Consider the following 8,302-nt stretch of genomic DNA (forward strand, 5'->3'; position numbering starts at 1 on the left):
ACAGCAACCAACAGCAGTAACCACAAAAATCAAGAGAAGTCAACAACTGAAGATTACCCAAAACACAATGTAATACACAGAAAAAGAATCCCTTGAACTACAAGAAAGAGAATGCAAAATAATGATGTTTAGCACCAAACAAGAGCTCCGAGGAACAATCCTGAAAGCAAAGGAAGAAATTGAGATACTATAACCCCTTACCCCGAAGACGCCAAGAAGCTAAACAATGAGATAAGAAAAAAAATTAAATACAGTTTAAGAATTGAGCGATAAAATGGAAAGAAAGGAAAATCAAATCAGCAAACTCAAAGACAACCATGTCAACTTCAGCAAATAAGAGAAACAAATAAAAAAGCAAAAGAATCGGAGGAAAGCCGAAGGATGATGTGGGACAGCATGAAGAGAAATAATATATATCTTATTGGAATACCAGAGCAGAAAGAAACAAACAATTCTACAGATAAAATAATAAGGGAGTTTATGGAAGAAAATTTCCCCAATGGAAGAAAATTTCCCCAATGTCACAAAGGAGGAGATGATAACCATTCAGGAAGCAGAGAGAACACCAAATAGGTTTGACCATCATCTCTCCCCCCACCCCCCACCCCGCCACCAAACCATCAAGGCAAGTAATGATCAATTTATCCAACTTCAAAGAAAAAGAGAGCTTTTTGAGTGCAGTTAGAAGAAGAAAAATGTTACCTACAGAGGTAAACAGGTATGGATAAGCGCAGAGCTCTTAGAAGAAACCATTCAGGAAATAGGAGAGTAGAGCAACATATACCAAAGGTTGTCAAACATTGTCAACTGTGGTAGTTACATAATTTCATGTCAACTTGAAGATATATAAAAGTGTAGGGGTGGAGTTTAGCCTATTAATCAGGTCATAGCCTAATAGTGACTCCTTGTGGGCAAGGCCTTCTCATAAAGAGGACCCTGGGAACTTCCCCTCTTTTCTCTCTGCCTTCACTTCCTGACGGGTGACCCTGATTGCTGCCAGAGCCTTAGAGATGCATCCACTGTCATGGGATCCACACAACTCTGTACCTACCAACCTGTGAAAATACTGCATCCTGCAACTTTGCATGTGACTTCATGAGTCTGAAGAGGGACTTATGGACTAGTATTGGACTTATGGACTAGTCCTAGACTCAGGGACTTGAGTTGGACTGGGGCAGAATGTTTTCTTGATATACAATTACTCCTGGTTATAAAGCTATTTTGTACACATATATGAACATCTCTGGATTTGTTTCTCTAGTCAACCTGGCCTAACACATTATGGTACCTGGAAAGTGGGGTACTAGAGAAACAAATCATGAAGATGGAGAGTGGAGGATTGTCTGACCTCTGCCTTATCACAGCTTTTTTCCTTTGGCTATCCAGAGGTCAGATATGCCCATGCATTTTACTTGGCTGTTCTCTGGAATGGACATGGGAAGTGAAGGTTTTGATTCTTTCAAGTTGATTTTGGTTATTCCTGTCTGAAATTATGAAAATGAATGTGATAAATGTGAATTTTGAGTTCAAGGGTGAAATTGTCCCTGAACTTCTCTGAAACAATGCTGCTTAATCACAACGGCTGACTGAAGGGCAGGCCCTGGCTTGATGCCGGCTGAGGTCTAAGCTATATTGCATATGAATGGGATAATTTAGATAAGAAGGGACTGAATTAAACCCTTTTAAGAATTGTGTATAGGATCTGGCTGATCTAGGATATATTCTCCCTATTGTCATTGATATAAAATGGGCTAAAAATAATTATTAGGAAGTATGAATAGAGAATTTGTAAGCCCGCTGCCTTCAGTAATTATATTGTTTCTGTTAAATGGGTGCCTGCACAGAAGACTTAGAAAATTTAAACCTTATCCCAGTGCCTTGAGCGCTCAGATATTTACATTAAAAAAGACTTGCTGAGAAAGCTGCTGGTTTTGAAATAGTGGTCTGCGCCTGAAGCTGGAAAAATGTGGATCCATGAAGGAATTCTCTTCTCTAGGACTGGAAGTTAAAGGAAGCCTTTGGACAACCTGAAATGCTTCCTAGGTGACCACCTGGATCCACTTGTTGAGTGAAAGTGGGAGAAATGCAGCAATACAAAGATGGGTTCAGTCTGGTGATTCATATGTACCTGGTTCACAGGGACTAGAGGAGAAGATAATAGTAGGTTGACTGATCTGAAGTTTAAAGAGAGTTGAGTGAGACCTGAGCCTATGTCATGTCCTACCTAGCCGAAGGGTTCTAGGATTGTTGAGAATTTGTGAAGAAGCCCACAGTCAAAAGGCGATGTGGCCAATCAGCACCATGTTGAGGCTAAGTGGGGTGGCTGCTCTCATTGACTTGACCAGAACCTGACCAGGTGAAGATACGATTTTTGAGCCTGTGAATTAGTGCATATTTCTGCTGACTTTATGGATGGCCTGCCTGATTTGACTTTATTTATGGATGTAGACTCAGAAGTTTCCAACTGCAATTAAGATCCTTCATATCAGAGAACATGCTTGTCTCCTCAGTGCACTGAGTTGATGGAAAGGGCAGTGCAGAAATTAGGTACCCAAACTGTGGGTGGGTGGAATAAAGGCATGAAGTGGCTGACTTACAAACTTTCATGGGTGGGGGAATATGTTGATAGGATTAAGGTGTCAAGGCTCACAAAACTGTAATTGTTAGTCATAGAATATTTTTGTTTTGTTCACTTATAGAAATCATGTTTAAATGGGTCAGGCACATTTTCAGTTGTACACATTTTAGTTTTATCCTGTTAGGCACAAACATGATTTTATTATTGTATTCTTTAAAAAAATGTATGGCCAAAGATTAGTGTAAAGGTGTCAAGTTGACAAACGGTAGTCTGTGGTAGTTACATAATTTCATGTCAACTTGAAGTTATATGAAAGTGTAGGGGTGGAGTTTAGCCTGTCAATCAGGTCACAGCCTGATGCTGCCTCCTTGTGCCCATGGCTATTTCAGAAAGAAGGCCACTGGAACATCCTCTCTCTCTCTGCCTTCACCTTCCTGATGATTGAACCTGATTGCTGCCAAAGCCCTGGAGAGGCGTCCATTGTCATTGAATCCACACGACTCTGTGACTCTGCACTCACCAACCTGTGATAATACTGCATGTGACTACATGAGTCTGAAGAGGAACTTATGGACTAGTATTGGACTTATTGACTAGTCCTGGACTTATGGACTTGAGTTGGCTGGACTGGGATGTTTCCTTTATTTACAAATACTCCTTGATATAAAGCTATTTCTTACACATATTTCTGGATTTGTTTCTCTAGTCAACCTAGCCAAACACACCAGCCAATAATCTTATCATCCAGCAGCTATCCATCAAATATTAAGGATAAATAAAAGTATTCTCAAACAATGAAATATTTAGTTAATTCATTAAAAACAAAACTAATATTATAAAAAATATCAACTGGACCTCTATGGTCAGAAAATCAACAACTGAAGCACACAAACATTAGACCACCACAGTGTGTGATACCACCCAAGTCAACACACTGAAAACAGTACCCCAAACAATACTGATCTAGAAGGGAAATGAAGACATGATATGACAGCAACTAACCTACATTTAGAATCCATAAGAATGGATTAATAACAGTGAATGTCTTAATAATAAGACAAAGAGTTACAGATTGGTTTAGGAAACAATATTCATCAGTCTGTTGCCTTTAAACTCACATAGAAAAACAGACTGGGAGTCAAAGGGTGACAAAAATTTCACCAATACAATGGCAGCCCCCCTCCCCCAAAAAAACAGGAGTGGAAATATTAATCTCTGAAAAAATAGACTCCAAAGAAAATGACATAATCAGAGACAAGAATGTACATTACATAATGATCAAAACACGAATAGACCAAGAACGCATAACCATAAACAAATGTGCACCCAATGAAAGACCCTTAAAATACATCAACCAAATCCTCAAGGAGATGAAAAGATAAATAATCAGTTGGACAATAATAATAGGAAAGTTCAATACACTAATCTCATGAAAAGATAGATCACCAGCAGAAAAAAGTAAAGAAACTGAAAAGCTAAACAAAACAAACAACTCGACCTCCTAAATATTTACAGAGTTCATTTATAGAGTTCTTCAAGGAAAAGCAAAAATAATGCACATTGTTCTCCAGTGCACATGACACATATTCTAAAATAGACCAATAGACCGCATGCTAGGCCATAAAGCAAGCCTTAACAAAGTCAAACATATAAACATCACGCAAAGCGTTTTCTAAGACCATGGTGCCATTAAACTGGAAATCAACAATAACAAGAATAAAAACATAAAGATAACCACATGAAGATTCAACAACAAATCAAGTCAGAAGGGAGAAAGGGGTGCATATATGTCTTGGAGAAAACAAGTGCATGTTTGTTGATAGAAAGTGGGAGAGGACCAACTTCCTCGTCGGGGGACAAATGACTAACAATATTTTAAGACCACTAAGGGAGAGTATGCTTGGTAATATGCTCCTAAATAAACTACACTGGTCTGAGTTTCTGTACAACCCCTGGGGACCCAGGCCCCATGCCATAGTGTGGAATTGCAAAGAGACTTTTCCCAAACTTTGTCTCCCCCACAGACATGTCAAACACTAGGGGCTTTTTGCTAGCATATGGGGAGAGGTCAGATGCTAACAGACATCCTTCCTAAAGGCAATCAGTCGCCAGACTATGGTAGGCCCCGCTCCCTGCTGTTAGTGACAATGAGCTACTTCTCCCTAAGGGTTTGCGACCATTAGCTTAGTTCCTGTGGGTGGAGTTCACAACCTACTGATAATGGTGCCAGGAAACAGGTCAAATTGGCTCGTGACATCCAAAGTTAAGCTGAATCTAGGATCCACCCATCTTGTCACATGTATACCCCCAATCCCTCCTCTTCCTATTGCATGTATATCCCTAGATTGTCCCCCTTTCATTGCTGTATAACTCATAGGGCAACCCTTTCCTGTGACGTATGTCTTTACCTGTAATTAGTGGGCTTGCACTCTCTGGCAAAGATATATAGGCCTGGGTTAGCAATAAAGATCTCTCTCAGCTCCTCCTTTGACCTCTCGTTGGTTCCCCCTTTCCTCTCCCGTCCTTGCTCCCCTGTTCCCTGTCCCCTTGTCCTCCTTCCCTTCCCCCTCTCTCCATGTGGATGACCAAGCGGGGCTCAGGTGAGCATTGTTACTATGAAATGTGTCTGACTCCATTATTTCCATATCTCTTCTATCTCTCATGCTCTCAGTGACTTTAATATAATATTTATATATCTCAACTGTACAATTGTGCCTGTCGAACCTGTGATTAGTGTTGGGGGACTGGTATCACCTCCAACCACACCAGAGAATACTAGAACATTAAACCCTGAATCTTCAGGTTGCACGACACTCTCCAAAGGCTATCCTAGAAGGTTGCGATGTGGAAACCTCATTAGGTGAACTAAGCTCTACCTTACACTCATCTGTAATGTAATGACTTAAGACTGAAACTACATGGTGTGTGAAGAAGCAGAAGAGAGATATACCAATGGTATTTATTTCTCAGTAGACAGGCTAACATTTATTTACTACTTCAATGTCCTATTGCTGTATTAAGATGTATATTATTCCTGCAGATCTGTGTCTGACATTATCAGTGAATATTATTGTACGTTTTGCCTGACCACCAACTTCCATTGTTTGGGTAAGTAGCGGCAAGATATATAAGGATTTATTCAGTACACATGAATTGAAATATGTTTTTAGCCTACCCTTGTTCAACCCTCCCTTTCTGAATAGTGTTTTAAAATTAGTACCATTAGCTAATCCATGACACTCTAAACAGAAGATCTTTATGCTCCAGGAAGATGATCAATAAGATTGTCTACCAATAAATAACATGAAAACCTTTAATATTAACCAGAGATCCAGGAATGAATTTTCCCCACTCAAACTTAGCTTCATTCTGATGAGAGCACCATAGAACTTCCTTATAAGACGTTGAACTACCTTACAAGACGTGAGCCACCTCAAAGAAACAAACACAAGAAACTCCATTTCAGAGAAGAAATAAAGTGTAACATTGGGGCCCAAATCAACAGCTGATCCAAGGAGCCACCACAAAAACGTGGGGAACCCTGATAAGACTGGGCTGAGACCTAACTGACGCCCAAAAGCCAGCCAATTCACCTAAAGCGTGGAAAACCCCTATAAGACTTGACTGGGACAGTGAATACATCAAAGACCCAAGCTGTCAATTTAAACCCGGTAGAGACACTGACTTTTTAGAGAGCTAGGAACCAAGGAGACATCAACTCCTGCTCTCTCCAACTCTACCCAGGGTGAGTATACCAATGAGGCAACGCTTATTGGGACTATGGTGCTAATATGAAATGCGTGAAGAGTGCTGTTATTGTGCCCTTATACTCGTAGTTGTTTGTCCTTAGTAGTTTGAGTAATGTTTTAGATTGTTTGATGTGTGTTTGCAGTGAATAAATCAAGCATTCGAAAATGTCTAAGAGTGTAAAGTAATTATTGATCGCACCACTCATGACATATTCTAAGAACAATCCGTTCATAGCACATAGCCCTGTTTGATACTCACCTATATGAAGGAAACACGGAAGATTTGGGTGCGATAACAAAGTTTTGTGAAAAAATTAGATGGTGACAAGTTGTCAGATAGAATAGTGTCTGGGGGCGCTCCAGTTTCTTGAGATCCTGGCAATTTTCTTCCTTCCTTTTAGTTGTCACCGGGTCCAAAACTGAAACTCTGGTGTCTCCTACGCCCCCTAAGAAAGCTCAGCCTGCCAAGTAGGTGAAAAAGCCCTCCAAGTTTGCTGCCCGCCAAGAAGCCCACGGGGCCCTTAGTGTCCGAACTTAAAGCAGACAGTTTCTTCTTCCAAGGAGCAGAGCAGCGTGTCCCTGGCTAACTGAAGAAGTCTCTGACTGCCGCCAGGTATGATGTAAAAAACAATAGTCATATCAAGCTGGGCTTGAAGAGCCTAGTCAATAAGGGCACCCTGGTGCAGACCTAGGGCACTGGAGCCTCCGGCTCCTTCAAGGTCAACAAGAAGGATGTCTCCGTGGAAGCGAAGGGCAGCAGCACAAAAGCTATGTGGCAGCAAAAGCTATGCAAGGACGCCCCCCAAAAAACCCCAAAAGTTGTCAGCACTGCTGTTAAAAAAAAGTGTCAAGACTCCAAAGAAGATCAAAACTGCCTGCGGTGGTGAGGAAACCCATCAAGAGTCCCAAGAAACCTAAAGTAGCCAAGGCTGTTTTCCAAAAATCCTGCTAAAGCTAAGTCGGCGACGCCTAAAGCGGTGAAAGCAAAGGGAACCAAACCAAAGGCTACTACTGCCAAGCCAAAAAAGGTAGTTCCTTATAAAAAGTAAAAAGTTCTGGTTGGAAAAAAAATATAGTGTCTCGGGTCTTAAAGGCTTGTGTCCAAACCAGCAGGCATCTAAGTGAGATGTCAACTAATTCCACAAAGAAGATGCACACCAACATCAGTGATCCAAAGATTGTAAATTATATAATCCAAATCCAAAGAAGGAATAGTATCAGAGTTTAAAATGTGAGATTCTGATGAGAGTAGCAAAACCAGGAGGATAAGGAGAAGGTGGAAGATAAAGGGAGAATTGATCACAATGATCGATATATACTCCCCTCCCAGGGGAACAGACAACAGAAAAGTAGGTGAAGGGAGACAGCGGTCGGTGTAAGACATGAAAAAAATAATAATTTATAAATTATCAAGGAATCATGAGGGAAGGTGAGGGAGGGAGGGAAAAATAAGGAGCTGATGCCAAAGGCTCAAGTAGAAAGAAAATGTTTTGAAAATGATGGCAACATATGTACAAATGTGCTTGATGCAATAGATGGTTGCATGGATTGTGATCAGTGATGTAAGAGCCCCCAATAAAATGATTTAAAAAATTAAAATTAAAAAGTGAGATTCTGCTGTGCAGAAGGCTATGAACGACAGTGGAAGCCCAAGATACATTCATGAGATCTACACAGGAAATAAGGGATGGGAATAACCTGACTATCAGAGTGTTGTAGAGATGATTTACGGTATATAGAAATGATAAGTCTTACTTGAGTGGTTAAAATCTTATCACTTGATCTCCTTTCTGATATACTTTGAGCTTTATTTAATTTTTAGTATTTTCTTTTTATATATATTGTAGTCTGTCTCTGTTGTATGTTGTCATTTTTGGCAGCCTTCTTGATTCTTTGTTATGTATTTTACTATGTTTTTCAAGAGATGAAACCCAGGATAGTTGCATTTATAGAGACAATAACTAGAAAAAGGTTT

The 8,302-nt window shown here is 40.2% G+C and overlaps 1 pseudogene; it reads left to right on the plus strand.

Annotated features, from left to right (window-relative positions):
* Window positions 1–632: 632 nt before the first annotated feature.
* On the plus strand, window positions 633–7,376 carry LOC101662224 (annotated as a pseudogene).
* The last annotated feature ends 926 nt before the right edge of the window (window positions 7,377–8,302 follow it).

The sequence above is a fragment of the Echinops telfairi genome, unplaced genomic scaffold (genome assembly GCF_000313985.2).
Source record: "Echinops telfairi isolate 266 unplaced genomic scaffold, ASM31398v2 ScPeMD7_45;HRSCAF=164, whole genome shotgun sequence".
NCBI lineage: Eukaryota > Metazoa > Chordata > Mammalia > Afrosoricida > Tenrecidae > Echinops > Echinops telfairi.